This window comes from Lepisosteus oculatus, unplaced genomic scaffold (genome assembly GCF_040954835.1).
Source record: "Lepisosteus oculatus isolate fLepOcu1 unplaced genomic scaffold, fLepOcu1.hap2 HAP2_SCAFFOLD_68, whole genome shotgun sequence".
Taxonomy (NCBI): Eukaryota; Metazoa; Chordata; class Actinopteri; order Semionotiformes; family Lepisosteidae; genus Lepisosteus; species Lepisosteus oculatus.
In genome coordinates, this window is record NW_027168235.1 from 40,415 (window position 1) to 60,974 (window position 20,560).

The window sequence follows — 20,560 nt, forward strand, 5'->3', positions numbered from 1 at the left end:
AACGAATGATGTCATAGAACCAGCATCACACCAGTTCCAGGTGTCTCCAAGGAGACAACAGAACTTCAGTTGTGTTTGCTAAAATACACACTTTGAAACATACTGTAACACTTAGTTAACATGTCTGGTTTAGTTGAAGAATCGGCTAAGGTAAGTTTCAGGGTTTAATGGTGGGATGGCACCTGTGCTTTTTTCCCCCAACCGCTAGAATATGATTCGCACCAAACCCAAAAGAAATACTGCACAGTTCAGGAACTTCATCAACCTAGCAACTGTAAAATAAGCTTACAAACAACTGAATTGAAATGCCAAAAAGTTCAGAGAAAGGCACAAACTATGTTTACTTGGGGTTTCCAAAATTAAAGCTAACTAAAACTGTAATGATAAACAATCATGCTGCCAATGGACAGAGAAATATCATGTTTTTTGAATAATGTATTATTTGTTATATAGGAACCCAGTATAAGGGAATCCCTTGTGATCCTGTCTGCAGAGATAAAGGTAAGTCTTTTTTTCTCTTTAGCTCTGTCACTCCAAGAAATATAATGAACATAAATATATTTGACAATCTTTTCATAGTAATCCAAACAACTCTGCGTGTATCTGACATTTCTAATATTTATCTACCGCAGTATAACTCTTCTGGCAAGGCGATTGCTATTGTACCTTGAAAGAAAACTGATTGGAAATGTCATGTACTCTATGGTTTCTATTGATGTCAAGTAGCAAATGTTGACTGGTGATGTTATGTGAATCTTAGGAAATGGTCATTTTTCAATCGAGTCTATGTTTCTCAGAATTTGAGACAGAGAGGTCAATCTCTGCAATCCGAGCTGAGGGCATTTCTTGGAATGGAAAGGTAAGAGCAACGTGTTCTTTGATATTCTCTTAAGACTCTTCGCCAGATTTTACGATGAAAAATGTAAATAATAATAACAAACATTATTTGATATAGTGCCTTGAAAGGTGGCTTCTTTACAGAATGACAGAACCAACTACAATAAATAATACACAAGATATGCATGATGACAATACACAGTTAGAGGAGACAGTAGATGGTCATTGTCAGTGTATTCTGAAGGTAGTTTTCCAATTTTTTGGAACAGGGTAAAAGAGGCCACCTCTACTAGAATCTTTGTCCTAACCAAAAATGTAACAAAGTATAATAATAATATTAAAAAGAATAATAATAAACTTTATTTATAGAGCACCTTTCATACAAATAGTGCTTTGGTGCTTTAAAAAGCAAGCGTAAAAATAAAATATTAAAATTGAGAGATATACTTTCAGTTGTAAAGGAAAATACAGCAATACAGTAAAGCAAGATACATGTCAATTAAATAAATACAAATTAGGAAAGTCGTAATAAAATAAGAACAATTAAAGAGAACTAAAAAAAGAAACAGAAATAGAAAGAACAAAGAACCACTTTAACTAAAAGCAACATTTTCAAATGTTTTTTAAAACAATGTACCGAGCTTGACTGCCTAATAAAAAGTGGAAGTGAGTTTCATAATTTAGAAGCATAAAAACAAAAAGCAGCCTCTCCACTCTTTCTGCATTTCACATGTGGTATTTGCAGTAGGCCAGTATGTGCAGATCTCAGGTCACGTATAGGAACATATGAAGACAGACATTCAGTAAGGTACAGACGTGCTAGGTCGCTTAAAGCTTTAAAAACAAGTAAAAGAACTTTCAAATTTATCCTAGATAATACAGGTGACCGGTGAAGTTTTTTCAAAACAGGAATGATATTCTCTTTCTTGTATTTGTTAGGATCTGTGCTACTGCATTTCGAACAAGCAGTAAGGGATTTATTGTTTTCTTGGGAAGCCCACAAAACCGAGCATTATAATCATATCCACATCAATGTGAGCAATGGATAAGTCAAATGAACGTGTCTAAATATCATCTAGTTCTATCCCAGGGAAGAGGGCTGTTGCCTACACAGACGACAAGACACAAAACGCTCAACTGTGCAAAACACGCATAAGGACATCAGTCAGGAGGAACAAGGTAAAGTGTTTTTACTTCTTCACCATGGTCATGTTGTTTCACTCCAAGCACTGTCATATGAAATAACTGTGGAAACGACTTCCCCAACATTTTGGGTTGTTGCATTTTGCTTCAATGAATTTTAACCTTTTCTTTTAGACATTAAGAGGAAGGACACATTCACCCTTGGTAGAGTTGTTCTATGAGATGTCAAGGTGAGAATTAACCACTTCAGGCATAAGTCAATCCACATGACTGAAAAAGGGGCAATGAACAGGATATGGGGATTTTGCTAGTTATAAAGTACAATAATCATCATTAAATGATCTAAGACTACTGAAGTATAAGCTGTGTCCCTGACTGATTAATTAGCAAATTCATCTTCGTAGAGTGGAGCTACACTGAATATGGAGTGAGATCATGTAGGGAATGTTGGACTTGTAATAACTAATGAAGGATAATAATAATCAACGAAAGTGCTTAAAAGTATCAACAAATGCCTTCAAAGTACTTGACACGTACTTTGCTTTCAAAAGTGAAACATAATTAATGCTTACGTAAGATTTCTCTTGACTTCTCAGGAGTATACTAACTCCAAGGACAAGTAACATCACAAACCATTATTTAAGTGCTGATGTTGGAGCTGCAATACTACTACCAAGACAAAAAATGATACAGGTAACACTGCTTTCAGATTTCTAAGAATTGCTAAAATAGTATGTTTACAGAGCATTCAGAGTCTCATAGAGAAAATAAGTTGAGAATATGACAAGTTCCTACCATCTCAAACACTGCCAATCTAGAACAAAAAGAAAGTACTTGAAAGCCTGCAGTAATCGAACAAAAACCAGAACATATCAATGCATGACAATGAAATGTAGTCACAAAATGATTCTACCCTTTCAAGTCCCAAAAAGGACCGAGGAACTTACCGGAGGCGATACCTGGATTTCAAACAGAGTACAATGTAGCCACTGTAGGGGAGAAGATCACAGAGAGCTCTTCTCAGATTGCTCAGAGTCAGCCCCAGCACCCTGTCCTGACTGAAGCAGACAAAGTGGTCAAACAGGTAGGTAGAAATGAATAAGGAACAGAGAGTATGGTTATTCTTGCATTGTTTTGTTCGTCTGTCAAAGAAAAGAGTGCTTCTGACTTTTGTCAATGTTCATCTTTATTTTAGGAGAAGAACAAACGGTGGTATCACACTTTGCTCAAGTGTATGATGCCATGTGTGTACAGCAGACATCACCAAAGGAACAGGAGACACCTGAGTAGAGAACAAGAATATGAAAAGACTGATGAAAAAAGGCACCAGGAGAAATCCATTGAATATGCACAATCTCGTCCAGTATTTCAATGAAAAGTTTCAGTGTTGTTTTTAGTGTCGTCGTATGGCATACATTTAAAACAATGTGTCTTGTTTAATGAACAATTTCATTTACTTTAGTAAAAAGTGTTGTTTACTGTAGTCCTAGCATGGATGCAATTGTTAGAAAAAACGTGAATGAAAAACTGAATGTTTCATATAATATGGGTTTGTGTTAACCCACACACCTAAATGAAATGTTTGATTACGTTTACAAGACATAACACATAGTTCAGTTGAGTGTGAAAGGGAACAACAGAGAAAGTCACAAACAAAACATTTGTGAAGGACTTGATGAATGTTTTTTCTTTAGAAATTACAAAAAATAAAGAATTTTTCAACAAGATGTCTTTCTATAGCGAGTTTCATTTGAGATAGTCTTTTCTTAGAAGTGCAAGAGTGGTATTCCCTACAACTTATTCCCCAATTTGATCATTCTCAGAAATTAGGAGACGGAAACCACACCTACTCTAATATTAGACCTTGTAACAAGGCAACTAGGTTTCAATGGCTTAAAAGGTGCAGAAAGAGGCTCATGTATAATGACCTCCAGTGTCCCACAGGTTTCCCAAATCATTTCTTAGAGTATGGAAAAAGAGGAAATAAAGTGTCTACAGAAAGCGTATACCCCCTTGAACTTTGTTCAGTTTGTTGCGCCAGTGCCAGAGTTTCATGCAATTAAATGAGGACCTCTTTCTCACACCACATATGTTATACTTTCAATGGGAAAAAAGGAAATATTACAATTGTATACATTTTAAAGCCATGTGTTCATATTTGGTAGAAGCCCTAAAAACACCTAAAAAACACCTAACAACAGGTGCAGGACCGAATTAGGGCAGTACCCACTATTGATAAACATACAGAAAACAAAATTAAAGTACTGGCTTTAATATTAGCCAGACACAGCTGGATGAGCTCTACCAGCCAGGACAGGAGGCTCTACTGTACACAGAGAGGGGTGGGAGGGGGGAACAAGCTGCCCAGCCGTGTGGAATGCTACAGAACCCCAAACAGACAAAACATACTACCCGAATATTTGACCAAGATATCCAGACACAGCTGGATGAGCTCCACCAGTCAGGACAGGCTAATAAGATACACTCCACAGACATTCACAACAGTGACATATCATAAACACTTGAATTACTTATCTAGTCTCTCGAAACAAAATTTCGAGAAAAAACACATTGCCCAACGTTAGGAAGCACCTTGCATTACATTGCTTGAAAAACAATCTTATTTCGAAGGAATTATGGATCGGGAATTCTTCGAGGAAGTCGGGGTCACACAGCATGCCGCCCCATATATCAGGGAGCACATTGGATCAAGGCACAGTCTCTTTCAAGACAACGATCCGAAACACACAGCAGCAAGGGCGAGGCTTATAGCAGAACGAGTGAACTGGGTGAAAACTCCAGCCGAATCTCCAGATTTAAATCCAATAAGGATGGTATGGCATTAGCTGAAAGACTATGTTTGGAAAACTCCTAAACCCAGCACAAAGCAAGAACTGATACTGATACAATGTCTGTTGATACTGATACTGTATGAGTAGGGCTGTTTCACCACTCCTTTTTTTTTGTTGCATACAGCAGTACTTCTTATGGTAGTACTTAAGTACAGTACAGTAGGTACTTACATTAGTACTTCTCACATTAAAAAAGTTAGATGTTAGCATAAACTATTAGTAAATAAAAAATATTAAACTTAGCACTGTAATAAATTATGCTAATATTAAATTTGATTCTGCTCTGAGAATGTAGGGGGAAGGAAAAATGCCAGTGGTCTTTTCACTGATGAACTTGTGCCTGATGAACACCACTGCGTCACACCACACAGCTGCGAGTGCACCTCACTGTGCCCGGCCACCACTGCATCACACAACTGCCAGCGCACCTCACCGTACCAGGCCACCACTGCGTCACACATCTGCCAGCACACCTCACCGTGCCAGGCCACCACGGCGTCACAACACACAGCTGCCAGCGCACCTCACCGTGCCAGGCCACCACTGCGTCACACAGCTGCCAGCGCACCTCACCATGCCAGGCCACCACTGCGTCACACCACACAGCTGCCAGCGCACCTCAAAGTACCCGGCCACCAGTGCGTCACACCACACAGCTGCCAGCGCAGCTCACCATGCCAGGCCAGCACTGAGTCACACCATACAGCTGCCAGCGCATCTCGACCTGCCAGGCCACAACTTCATCATACAACTGCCAGCACACCTGACCGTGCAAGGCCACCACTGCGTCACACAGCTGCCAGCGCAACTCACTGAACCCTGCCACAGCTGCGTCACACATCTACCAGCGCACCTCACCATGCCCAGCCACCACTGCATCACACAGCTGCAAGCGCACCTCAAAGTTCCCGGCCACTTTTGAATCACACCACACAGGTGGCAGCGCACCGTACCAGACCACCACTGCGTCACACAGGTGCCAGTGCACCTCACCATGCCCGGCCACAACTTCATCATACAACTGCCAGTACACCTGACCGTGCAAGGCCACCACTGAGTCACACAGCTGCCAGAACACCTCACCATGCCAGGCCACCACTGCGTCACACCACACAGCCGCCAGTGCACCTCACCGTGCCAAGCCACCACTGCGTCACACATCTGCCAGCGCACCTCACCGAGCACGGCCACAGCTGCATCACGCAGCTACCAGCGCACCTTACCGTATTCTGCCACAGCTGCGTCACACAGCTGCCAGCGCACCTCACCGTGCCAGGCCACCAATACGTCACACATCTGCCAACGCACCTCACCGTACCCAGCCACCACTGCGTCACACAGCTGCCAGCGCACCTCACCATACCAGGCCACCACTGCGTCACACAGCTGCCAGCACACCTCACCGTGCCCGGCCACCACTTCATCATACAACTGCCAGCACACCTGACCGTGCAAGGCCACCACTGCGTCACACAGCTGCCAGCGCACCTCACTGTGCCAGGCCACCACTGCGTCACACAGCTGCCAGCACACCTCACAGTGCCAGGCCACCACTGTGTCAAACCACACAGGTGCCAGTGCACCTCACTGTGCCTAGCAGCCACTGCATCACACAGCTGAAAGCACAACTCACCGTGCCAGGACACCACTGTGTCACACCACACAGCTGCCAGCACACCTCACCGTACCCTGCCACAGCTGTGTCATACAGCTGCCAGCGCACCTCACCGTGCCAGGCCACCACTGCGTCACACCACACAGCTTCCAGGGCACTTCACCGTGCAAGGCCACCACTGCGTCACACAGCTGCCAGCGCAACTCACCGTGCCAGGCCACCACTGCGTCGCACAGCTGCCAGCGCACCTCACCGTGCCAGGCCACCACTGCGTCACACAGCTGCCAGCACACCTCACCGTGCCAGGCCACCACTGCGTCACACAGCTGCCAGCACACCTCACCGTGTCAGGCCACCACTGCGTCACACCACACAGCCACCAGCGCACCTCATCGTGCCAGGCCACCACTGTGTCACACCACACAGATGCCAGTGCACCTCACCGTGCCAGGCCACCACTTCATCATAGAATTGCCAGCGCACCTCAAAGTACCCGGCCACCAATGCGTCACACCACACAGCCACCAGCGCACCTCACCGTGCCAGGCCACCACTGAGTCACACCACACAGCTGCCAGTGCACCTCACCGTGCCAGCCACCACTGCGTCACACCACACAGCTGCCAGCGCACCTCACCGTGCCAGGCCACCACTGCGTCAGACCACACACAGCTGAAAGCGCACCTCACCGTGCCAAGCCACCACTGCGTCAAACAGCTGCCAGCACACCTCACCGTGCCAGGCCACCACTACGTCACACCACACAGCTGCCAGCGCACCTCACCGTGCCAGGACACCACTGCGTCAGACCACACACAGCTGAAAGCGCACCTCACCGTGCCAAGCCACCATCACACAGCTGCCAGCATACCTCACCGTACCAGGCCACCACTGCGTCACACAGCTGCCAGCGCACCTCACCATGCCAGCCACCACTGCGTCACACCACACAGCTGCCAGCGCACCTCACCGTGCCAGGCCACCACTGCGTCAGACCACACACAGCTGAAAGCGCACCTCAACGTGCCAGGCCACAACTGCATCCCACAGCTGCAAGCACACCTCATGCCTTGTTATGTGAAACTTTAATTCTCTTTTTAGGATTTTTTGAACATGGTCTTTTTTTCCCCCAATCAGAGGCTCACCACAATTCACGCTCAACCACATCACAGATCTACTACACACACCTCAGGATGGTGACGTCACTGCCTTTCAAATGGAAACATTTTGACACCGCGCTCAACAATCTTAGGAAGATCACAAAACAAGCCTGCTAGCCTGGATTTTACCTAAAAAAAACGCCCGAGAAAGTGAAGTACTGTAGCATTAACTAGCAAAGGTGTATTGCAGACATAGGCATAGTACGTAATACAGGCTTTATGAACTCTAATAATATTGTTTCGGCTGTGAATCCTTCTTCAGCTGTGAGGGTCTTCAGCTCATAATGAAACACTTGGAGTTTGCAATGTACGGCGCTCTGAATGAGTTCAACTTTAATGCAGGAAAAATGGATTTCCCAGAAGCTATACTGATTCTTATGGAAGCCCGTTTCCGCCAGGGAGTAGAAAAAATGCGCCCTGGTATTCTCTGGGATGCAGTGCAGTTAAAACTGTTCACTGTTACTGACCATACTGCCTGCCTGCGGGCACTTTTCCTTTCCGTGGGGGAGGGTGGACTGTCTTTCATTAGAAGGTTAGCCTATTCTACTTAGAGAATGTAGAGGGGGTGGAAAGTGCCCGCGGTCATTTAATTAGTATTACAATTCGCACTGATTCCCCTGCGAAGATATGGACATAAGAATATTCGTGCGTGGTCAAAAAATGCCATAAAAACGACAAAATGAAGGCTGTGAAAACATTCACAATGTGCTGTATACACAAAGCACGTGTTCTCACAACTCGAGGAGGTTTCGTGAAAACTTTATATCGTCACACAAAACAAAGAATGTGGACCAGGGTAATACTTTGAGTTTACAGCTTGTCCAAGATCATTCATTATTAATACTATTAGGGATATCTTCGGTAAAGACTGACAGCAGTAACATTCCTGTTCTTTACTCAGCAGCTTATTAAAAACAGGGTGTTCAAAACGTTTTTTTTACCCAGAAGAGTGACACAGCTTTGCATTGTGAATCTGTTATTCCGTATTTACAAAGAAAGTGGAATACAGTAATACTACCTGCTATATAGATACATATTTTTAGATATTCAGATCCTTAAATTAATATCATTATTCATTTCTTTAGATACGTGATTCCATACTATATTCCCTATTACAAAACCAATAATTCCAGTCCTGAAATCTGATTGGCTGACACACATTCGAAGAACATACTGTAACACTTAGTTAACATGTCTGGTTTAGTTGAAGAATCGGCTAAGGTAAGTTTCAGGGTTTAATGGTGGGATGGCACCTGTGCTTTTTCCCCCCAACCGCTAGAATATGATTCGCACAAAACCCAAAAGAAATACTGCACAGTTCAAGAACCTAGCAACTGTAAAATAAGCTTAAAAACAACTGAACTGAAATGCAAAAAAGTTCAGAGAAAGGCACAAAATATGTTTACTTGGGGTTTAAAAAATTAAAACTAACTAAACATTCCAAACAGAAGCCGGCCTACCTTCTTTTCTTTGTACCTGATAAGGATGAGGATGGCTTTAAAGATACAGCTAAACTTTTGCAGAACCATTCAAGCGCATTGTTACTGTTTGCTGTAGAAGCCAAAAATATGAGAATCTCAAAATCTAAAAATCTCATGGCGTCAGAATGTACAACTTTAAAAAAATAAATAATAATAATAATAATAAAAAACATTAATTTATATAGCGCCTTGAAAGGTGTCTTCTTAATAGAATGACAAAACCAACAACAATAAATAATACATAAGATATGCATGATGACAATACACAGTTAGAGGAGACAGTAGATAGTGGTAATAAACACAGTGAGAGCAGAAGGATAAAGAACAGGGGTGAGTTTCCCGAAAACAACTAAATGAGCTTTCGGGAAACAGAATCATAATATCTAGAAGGATTACCATATATAAAAATAGAAAGAATGATATATGATATATACAAGTAATTATATCATTATATCATTATAATTATATCATATCATATATTATATATTATATATCATATCATATATTATTAACACCATACCCACCATCTATGTACATTCACATGACCACACATCAGATCAATATCAAATCAATCACAATGATTAGAATGCGCGCAGAAATCGCCCCTTTCTCTTCCCATCTTTCAGCACATTATACGTCCTCTCCACGATACAAGCCGATATCCGTTATCTTACTCTACAATGCACCTTTTCCCGTGTTGTACGTTCACATTTGGTTCATAAAATCGACACACCTGAAATACTAAATAAGAAAGAAAACAATTATAACACAACGGATGACAGAGCCTCTAGAACAGAAAACCCGTTGGCGTCACACACGCTGAATGTCTCTCTCTCTCCTGCTCAGCAAAACACAACATGTGGGTCAACACCGTGTGAGGCATTAAACATCACCTTCGTGCATTACCGCGATTCATCTGGCACACAACTGTACTACTACAGAAATAATATATATAATGTCGCCACACGAATCTGTAATGAAAATAAAATTAAAAATGCCGCTGGGTCTCACCCGACTGGCGGCCACAGCGCGTCTGAGGGCTCCCCAGAGAAACGAGCCGCCTGTGACCCCAGGGGCACCTTCACTGGCGCCCCGCCACCAACAAACCCCAAGGGCTGTCGCAAAGCCAACTCCATACAGAAAAACGGAACTCATCTGGGGGAAGTTCACAAAATAAAATAATAAAATAAAAGATGACATCATATAACCACGGCTCAACGCAGCTGGCTACACGTGTGAGAAGGTGCAGTACTTGAAGTGCGCTGGGCAAACTTCCGAGGTCAAATTCTTCAGCACGGTTGTACCTTTAAAGCGGAGACGACGGCACCGAATTTTTTTGGCGCGCCTTCTCTTTAAAGCCCTGGCCAAATATGAAGACAGTACGTACAGTTATAATTCAAACGGAATTAAAAACTACACATCCCAGTTACCATGGTGGTGCTTGTGATCGTTGCGTTTAACCAACGAAACAGGGCGAAAAATCAGTCACATGAATTTGGGGCAGAGTTTCGAAAGCTTAACCTATCAGCAACAAAGCGAAATTTACACGATAGGCTACCTCAAACTGTCAGTTACACGACTGTGTATGTCGCTTAAGCCACTCCTATTTGGCATTTTAGTTATGGAGGCGAGAAGACGCCCCCCCCCCCTCTCTGGGTGCCTGATTTGCCGCCATCTTTAACCGCTTCGTGTCCAAATCGCAGTAGCTACGCGTACGAAATAAAGTTCATCCCAGCTACAAAACATATATATTTTTGTGGTAAGAGGGAGCAAAACATCAGTATTTACTGCTATTAATTAGTGTACGATTTATAGTTGAAATCTGAGCCTAAATATAAAGTTAAAATCTCGACAAAGCAATGTAGGAAATACAGAGAAAAGAAATCCTTTCTGACATCTAAAATCAGTTTCGATCAAGGTCTCTAAAACGAACAAGAAAAAGAGGATTTTCGGAGGGCAATTACGCTGTATTTATATAGAATAAGTGATTTATGAGCAATCTAATTTCTTGTTCGTTTAAAACAGTGAAATGTCAGCTGCAAAAGATCGCCCCAGAAACAGCACTCTCTCTGCCTGTCATAGACGTTCAGGAAAGGCTGAATGAAGTCATGGTGATCAATAATAACAGTTGTAGGACAAGAAACAAAAGATAGTGAAAACTTAAGATTTTTAAGGCTAAAACTCAAATTCATTCTACAAATTAAGGCAAATGAAAATTCAGGACGTTAAAGTGCTAGAGGTGTAAAAAAATACAAAAATGCACATGAGCAAAAAGTTTTAGAAATGGAGCAAACAGAATAAAAGCCATGCCTATAGTGCAGAAGAGGGATGCAGGAACACTTGCTTAGATATACAACAACATTATTTTATTAAACCTTTACAATTTCTTGCATTAGTAATTATCTTTTGGCATACCCCAGCTTGCTCTCCATGAGATACACAGACACACAGATGAAAGAGATAGGGAGAGAGCCTCTGGTCAGAGTACAGGGTCAGCCATTGTACAGCGCCCCTGGAGCAGTTGGGGTTAAGGGCCTTGCTCAGCAGCCCAACGGAGTAGGATTCTTCTGCTGGGTGCGGGATTTATTGTTAAATTATTACTTTAAATGAATACTTTGAGTTACTGAAACAGCCCGCTAATAAAATTGTCGCAATTTTGTTCTCGTTTGGAAGAGAGAATCAAAAATGAGACATAATGATGGTTTCCGGCTTAGACCTTTAAAGGTGCCCCCATCACGGAAGAATTTGACCTCGGAACGTTTACCCAGCGTAATATTGTATTTCATTTCACTTTGACCGATTGTCTTTAAATCAATTGTTGTCAGAATATCCCCACCTCCAAACAAGAACAAAATTGCAACGATTTTATTAACTGGCTGTTTCAGTAACTTAAAGTACATATTTAAAGTAATAATTTAACAAGATATGTAAATGTTTTAAGATATGTATATGTTGTGAATGTCTGTAGATTGTATCTTATGATTTAAATACTTTTATTTTTTCACAATCTGGCAATGCCAGACAGAATTCTAATGGCCTTGCAGATCAGAAAATCAAGGAACAAAACAATTATTGCGCCCAGCTCCTCAATGGGATAGCTTTAACTTGCTAATGCGTTGGTGTACAAAAGTAAAAAACAATTACTTTTTGACAATGAAAACTGGTGTGTATCTCTCTCTTTGCTGGCGCGCGGGCGCGGTGGGGTGCTGTACCACCCGCACAGAACATTAAAGTGTCCCTTTCCATTCAATGGGTGTCTGAGTTGCTGTGTCCTATCTTCTGACAGTCGCTGTTGTGAATGTCTGCAGAGTGTATCTTATTTTTAGCATTGTAGCACTTTCGCCCTGGGGGGCGGCTGAAGAACACCCGGCTGGGGTGGGCGGTGAGGGGCAGGACAGGAGTGGTCAGGGCGGGGTTTAGGTAGGCCGCTGACTATTGCAGCTGCCACACAGTGAAAGGGACATACGGGCTGGGGAGATCGCCCGTTTTCCATGTAAATAGTTCCCTGGTTCCGCACCCCTCTCTCCCTCCCTCTCCAGATACAGCTGTATGAGCTCCACCAGTCAGGACAAGAGGCTCTACTGTACGCACAGAGGGGTGGTAGAGGGGAACAAGTTGCAAGCCGTGGGGTTGAAGCTGATACCCTGGATCCTCTCCAGACACAGCTGTATGAGCTCCACCAGTCAGGAAGGAGGCTCTACTGTACACAGAGAGGGGTGGGAGGGGGGAACAAGCTACCCAGCCATGGGGTTGAAGCTGATACCCTGGATCCTCTCGAGACACAGCTGTATGAGCTCCACCAGTCATGAAGGAATGCTCTACTGTACACAGAGGGGGGCAGGAGGGGGGAACAAGCTGCCCAGCCGTGGGTTTGAAGCTGATACCCCGCTTGATCCTCTCCAGATACAGCTGAATGAGCTCCACCAGTCAAGACAGGAGGCTCCACTGTACACAGAGAGGTGCAGGGGGGGAAACAAGCTGCATAGCCATGGGGTTGACCCTGATACCATGGATCCTCTCCAGACACAGTTGTATGAGCTCCACCAGTCAGGACAGGAGCCTCTACTGTACAGAGAGAGGTGCGGGAGGGGGGAACAAGCTGATACCCTGGCTTCTCACACAAACCTTAAAATCACGTAATAGGTTTATTCCATGCTGAAAAAAAGAAGAAAGAATACACATTCCATAGGAATCAGTGCCTTTATATAGCGCCTTTAAAGGTGGCTTCTCAAAGTGCCTTACGGGATAAAAACAACAAAAACAAAAACAATATTGTTTTCCATTGCACTTTGACAGATCATCTTTAAATCAATTGTTGATTTAAAGTTTGACAGTAAATGTTTATATTGTAAAGCATACAGCCGCCATTTCTTTCTAAAAATTAAAACAATTGTTTGCGCAGTCTAAGAGGGGGGGGGGGTCTGCTGACAATCCCCCATACACTCAAGTGAAATATTAATAACCCCAATGTAAACAGCGTATTTACAATTTGTTGATAATAAAAATGTTAAGTTCTCTAAGACTTTGTGATACTTTACCCAGGGAGCTGTGTAAGCATGCGTGGTGTCTATTCATTGTTATTAAAAAATGACTTAGATTCGAACATGTTGTGATATTTAGAAATATAAAAAGTCAATTAATTGTCCATAATATTGCTATTTTATTTTTTCAAAGAAATGCTTGTTAAAAGAAAAGTCATGGCACAGGCTGGATTTGAACAGCCAACCTCTCGCTTACAAGTTCAGCACATGAATAGAATTATATCATTATTAATTTCTTTAGATATGCGATTCCATATTATATTCCCTATTAATCAAATTCTAAAAGTATGCTTGTTTGCTCCTGTATTGAGCGTATTTGCAGAAAAGCTTAAAACTACCACTTTTTATACACACGCTATTTCACATGTTAGTTAAAGACTTCGATGCTTAATATTGTTTAGGGAGAAATGGAATACTGGTGTGTATTTTTGTACCGAGACCAGCCATATACAGTTTACATACTGTAATACTGTATATTTATGTTCCAAAATTAATATCGTTTATGGCTTTCACACGCGTTATGCTCCTATTCTTTTTATGCTCAGCTACTAAGATTTCCCTTCAGTGGTAAAATTCCATATAAATATTTAATACTTAAACGGGCACAGTAAAGACATTAAATATACATATACATACTGTATACAGTACAGTTTGCGTACAGTAATATGTTTATGTTCCTAAATCAATATCTCTTATGAGCATGCAAAAGGCATGGTGAATTGGAGATTCTCAAAAATGACTGTACTTTGCATGATTGGAAACAAATGCGTGATTGGATCAACGAAATGCTGTGGTGTTACTTTTACAAAGACGGTCAATGAAAAAAAGAATGTGGACCAGGGCAATACTTTGAGTTTACAGCTTGTCCAAGGTCATTCATTAGAACATGTGGTATTATGCGGTACTATGCGAGACTACACGGTATTAATATGGTAACTTGTGTTACACCGCGATAAGCACACCGCAAAATAATGCGGTATCGCCCGCTTGTTTTGAATGGCTGCATCTGTATATCCCTGCTAGTGATGATGACCATGGTCACCTCACCCTCGCAATACACCGGCTGAAAGAACTTAAGAACAGGGTAAATCAAGAACAGGGCATTGGCAATGAGTTCCCCTTCTTTTCATGGTTAAAATCATTTTTTGGGTCATGGGGACTGTTTTTCTTAAAGCTATTCATGCCTGTTGTAGTGTTTTTGCTGTTGTGCTGTTGTCTGACTAGGGTGACCCCTATGAGGACTCTGTGGTATGAACACATTTAAGGATAAAAAGGAGGGAATGTAATGAAAAGTTACTGAGAAAAAGTGTTTTATTCTATGTTGTTTACGGACAGAGCTGTGCTGCAGAAGCAGCTGGATACTTAGAACAAAGTGTGATAGCACCCAACTTGTCAAGGGCACAGGATGTTTTAATACTGTTTATCTCGGCTGCTTGAAGAAGGGAGTGTGAGAAACCATTTGAATAACTGCTCTTCTTTGCTTAAAGCAAAAACCTATAAGGAATGGAAAATGACTGCTTTGCCTGTCCTTGAAGTGTTGCATCAGCTTAAAAAAGATATAAAACAAGGGATCTCCCTGCTTGCTTTTGAATCAGCTTTCACTTCTCTGCGCAGACAGGTGATGGCTTTTTCCCATATTGCAAAATGAATAAAGACCTTACTGAGTGAATGAGAATACCTCTCCTGGCTAAATCCCTTAAAACTTGTTCGAAATGCAGTACGGCCATATTTCATATCAACCCACAGATGCATTGCATAAACACTAGAATTCTGGTTGTACTTAAATTGACCTTATACGTTTTGGATTATGTTTAACCTTCTTCAATTTCTTCAACCATATTTTGAGATGATTACGTTTACAGAAGCAAATAGTATTCAGTGCTTTTTCTTCACTCCTTTAATCAAACCCACATTTCTATAAGGAGGGCCATTGTGAAACTCCCCAAAGTGAGCTGAATTAATCTTTTATTCTTCACACCTGCGAAGTCATTCCTTCATTGTGTAATATGAAGGCCTTTCATTATTCACGTATACTACAACATCTGAAAATAATGGGTCTTGAAATAGTTGAATGAAAGAAAATCCTGAATAACTCCTCCAAATGCGTGTTACACTTTCATCAAGTACACACACTTTGAATGTGATGAACTATAAAAAGTTATTTTAACCATACCCAATGGAGCTCGGGAGTGCGATTGCATACACAATCATGTTTTCAGTGTTTGGACATCAGCCGTACATCAGAACAATCATTTCACTAACACAGTTCCGTGTTGAGTGATATATCTGTATTTGGGTATATACAGATCATGTAATTCAGGGAGCACTGTTACGTCAGGTCACCAACCATTATTACGACGCTCATATGTCATAGAGCTCCTTAGGATGTTTGTATAATTTGTATCCAAATTTTCATATGGCCGCAGTTACGGCGTTTATTTTACAGTTAATGTAACAGGGTGTCATTATATTTTTCTGTCTTTATGGTGGCAGACCACTTAACTAAATCTGAGTAGGTGGTTTCTACAAGTGGGTCAGATAAAATATTAAATATACAGTAAAAGCTCACACCTATTCATACCCTTTATGTACTGTATATCTACAATTACGTATACTGTATAATACGATAACTACCATTACAAAATGGCTCCCTTTTGATTTGAAGTGGTTCTTTTAAATAAGTAAATTGCAATCACTTAGCCTACATCTGAGCTCCTAATTCATCGCGACGACGGACTGAGACTCCAGTTGGATTTGTGAGAAGTAAAGGGGTGTGCCTGTTTTAAAACCGATTCATACGTCTTAAACACATGGACATAGATAGCAGTCTGTGTTATATAATTTATCTTTTTATTTTATTTAAATTTAAGTATCACATACACATTTTCACAGTAACTGTACCCCTTTTAATTATGATCCCCATCGCTCACAGCTCCGAAGGTGAGACGAGGGCTACTTCAGATGGGATTTCCAATATTTCTCTCTTAGCTTGTATACCGGTGGAAAGGAGAGGGCTCTTAAAACGTGTTGATAGTAATATTGGGATGTATTTGCAGTCTAGATATAGTTTTTTTAATGTTCGGAGCCGCCACAGATTCATTTTCTTACGACTGCTTTTCTGGATGACAATGACAATGCAAACGATGGTGTCAAGACGATGCTGTGCCTTAAGGCTCCTCTGCTTACAATGTTCAGCGCGTAAATCGCAAACGAGCGCCTTCCCTTACGATGAAAATGCAGAAAATAAGACCACGAGATTTAAACCTACGGCTTACAAATTTATGCGTAAACACTAAAACCGTATCTTTAGCAAAACTGGCGAGACAATGTGTTTTATCATTTAAAAAAGTACTGGAAAATAATTAAAGGTTATCACGATAAACAGAGGTTACTGATCTACTACTGTACGCTGTGACCAAAAATGAGAGTCCCCCGATCCTCGCAGCCTTCATGCTTTGGTCTTGGCCTGGCCGTTTTTTTTTTAAGATAATGGGGTCAAGTTAAGAAATTATGCAAGTTTCTAATCAAATCCAAGGGCGCCTCCATCTCCTAAACATCTTTAGAAGGCCGACGGACAACACTGCACGGTCCGGGTCCGGGCCCTGACCCGGTTCTGGATAATGCCAGCTTAAAGTGAAAAATTCTACTGTACATATTATGTTTCTTATTATGGTATATATGTATAATATAGCGCGACCGCTTCACGAAGCTAGAAAGAAAGTTATCCGCCATTTTTATTTTACCTGCAATTGAATTTGCCATTAAAATCATTATTAATACCGCAGCTGCTAAATTACTTACCTAAAAGCGTTCAGATACAAAAGCACTTGAGCTGTAATGTTTATATACTGTTGGCCCGATGACCTACTTCAAGAAGAATTGTTACATAGACCGCCAAGGACTGTCATCACACTTTACGTCATAAAGCGCTTTAAAACTTTTGACAAGTTCAACACCTCATATTTTGTACTGTTTATCGTGGTAAAAGCAACTCAAAGCAATTATAAAAATGATCGAAAGGTAAAAATACAAGCTTATACGAGCTGTCATTTTAACATTTATAACATATATTTAAACAAAATATATATAATCTATTTGAATAAAATAGAAAAGTGTTCTTAGTCTTCACTTAAAAGCTGTTAGAAGCTGCCTTTCTGACAAGAGAGTTCTGTGAGTTCCACAGTCTCAGTGCATTAAAGTCAAAACCAGTTGCTTTTTATTTCCTGTTTTACGACAGAGCAAGGAGGGTGTCCACAGACCACTGTGCACCTGCAGGCTGATATGGGGGGTAAAAAGTCAAGAAGTTAGTAAATAAGATTTTAGCACATGTTCTAAAACAAACCGGACACCTGTACAGCGATGCCAACACAGTGATCTGAGCTCCTTCTTTGAGTTAAATCCTAGCATCTGCATTTTTTACAAGTTGTTGCTATGGCAGAGCATGACCAGAGCATAACAGAAACCACCCATTTTCTAACCGCTTCATCCAATTCAGGGTCAGGGGGTCAGGGGGTCGCGGGGCACGGGGGAGCCAGAGCCTCAGAAAGTAATAAGCAGGAGATACCTGGGACTGGATGGTAGTCCAATGCAGGGAAGACACAGACACTCACCAATTATCCCAGAAGCCAATTAACCTACCAGTTGTTCTTTGACGTGTGGGAGGAAGCCGGAGCACCCAAAGCAAACTCATGCAAACATGGGGAGAACATACAAGCTCCATACAGATAGCACCCCAGGTCCAGAAGTGTACCCAGGGCCTCAGCACTGTGAGCTAGCAATGCTAAACGCTGGGCTACTGTGCATGCTAATTTCTAGGCATCAGGTGATCAATCAGGTAGTGTTTCTCAGATAAAAGGACACCAGTAATTTAGTATGAGATTCAAATTGACCTCAGAACAAAAAACTGTATAACTTATGTTATATAACTTATGTATAACTTACTACAGCATAACTGTCTTATTTGGCTCTTGTAGAAAATATTAACAGCATGCCTATTAAACATACAGTATCTAGCAATCAGCAATCAAAATAAAAACATTTCCAAACATGGAAACTGCCCAGTTAATGAAGCATTTCAAAGACATTAATCTATTCAATAATTACAGTTTTAAGTAGATAACAGATTTATATTCAGATTACGAAAGTATCATAACAACGGCTGCTTGTGTAAGGAATCCATGAATACCACTGTACATGAGAATTCCACACCTATTTGTAATCAATACACAAAATCCTATTGAATTTCAGGTACTTGTTTATTCAGCATTGCTTCACTCCGCGGACTCCTTGTTGTTTCAATATTCTAGCAATAAGACTAATCGCCAATACAGTGCCGTTGTAATCTATTCCTTCTGCCAGCAGAGGACGGTATTCGCACAGCCCGTTCAGGATAAGATACGGTCCTCGCAGTTCACAGTACAACTGGCCACAGCCGTACTCGGAATATGCTCTCGATAACCTCGTTTAGTTTAAGTACGGCCGTATTTCATATCAACCCACAGATGCATTGCATAAACACTAGAATTCTGGTTGTACTTAAATTGACCTTATACGTTTTGGATTATGTTTAACCTTCTTCAATTTCTTCAACCATATTTTGAGATGATTACGTTTACAGAAGCAAATATTATTCAGTGCTTTTTCTTCACTCCTTTAATCAAACCCACATTTCTATAAGGAGGGCCATTGTGAAACTCCCCAAAGTGAGCTGAATTAATCTTTTATTCTTCACACCTGCAAAGTCATTCCTTCATTGTGTAATATGAAGGCCTTTCATTATTCACGTATACTACAACATCTGAAAAAATGGGTCTTGAAATAGTTGAATGAAAGAAAATCCTGAATAACTCCTCCAAATGCGTGTTACACTTTCATCAAGTACACACACTTTGAATGTGATGAACTATAAAAAGTTATTTTAACCATACCCAATGGAGCTCGGGAGTGCGATTGCATACACAATCATGTTTTCAGTGTTTGGACATCAGCCGTACATCAGAACAATCATTTCACTAACACAGCTCCGTGTTGAGTGATATATCTGTATTTGGGTATATACAGATCATGTAATTCAGGGAGCACTGTTACGTCAGGTCACCAACCATTATTACGACGCTCATATGTCATAGAGCTCCTTAGGATGTTTGTATAATTTGTATCCAAATTTTCATATGGCCGCAGTTACGGCGTTTATTTTACAGTTAATGTAACAGGGTGTCATTATATTTTTCTGTCTTTATGGTGGCAGACCACTTAACTAAATCTGAGTAGGCGGTTTCTACAAGTGGGTCAGATAAAATATTAAATATACAGTAAAAGCTCACACCTATTCATACCCTTTATGTACTGTATATCTACAATTACGTATACTGTATAATACGATAACTACCATTACAAAATGGCTCCCTTTTGATTTGAAGTGGTTCTTTTAAATAAGTAAATTGCAATCACTTAGCCTACATCTGAGCTCCTAATTCATCGCGACGACGGACTGAGACTCCAGTTGGATTTGTGAGAAGTAAAGGGGTGTGCCTGTTTTAAAACCGATTCATACGTCTTAAACACATGGACATAGATAGCAGTCTGTGTTATATAATTTATCTTTTAATTTTATTTAAATTTAAGTATCACATACACATTTTCAAAGTAACTGTACCCCTTTTAATTATGATCCCCATCGCTCACAGCTCCGAAGGTAAGACGAGGGCTACTTCAGATGGGATTTCCAATATTTCTCTCTTAGCTTGTATACCGGTGGAAAGGAGAGGGCTCTTAAAACGTGTTGATAGTAATATTGGGATGTATTTGCAGTCTAGATATAGTTTTTTTAATGTTCGGAGCCGCCACAGATTCATTTTCTTACGACTGCTTTTCTGGATGACAATGACAATGCAAACGATGGTGTTAAGGCGAGGCTGTGCCTTAAGGCTCC

At 41.3% G+C, this 20,560-nt stretch overlaps 1 long non-coding RNA gene across 1 annotated transcript; it reads left to right on the forward strand.

Moving 5' to 3' along the window:
* Positions 1-2,553: 2,553 nt before the first annotated feature.
* Positions 2,554-3,449, forward strand: LOC138233648 (uncharacterized). Its single transcript, XR_011187579.1, has 3 exons — positions 2,554-2,673; positions 2,903-3,064; positions 3,176-3,449. It is a non-coding gene; the product is annotated as an uncharacterized lncRNA (long non-coding RNA).
* Positions 3,450-20,560: the final 17,111 nt, after the last annotated feature.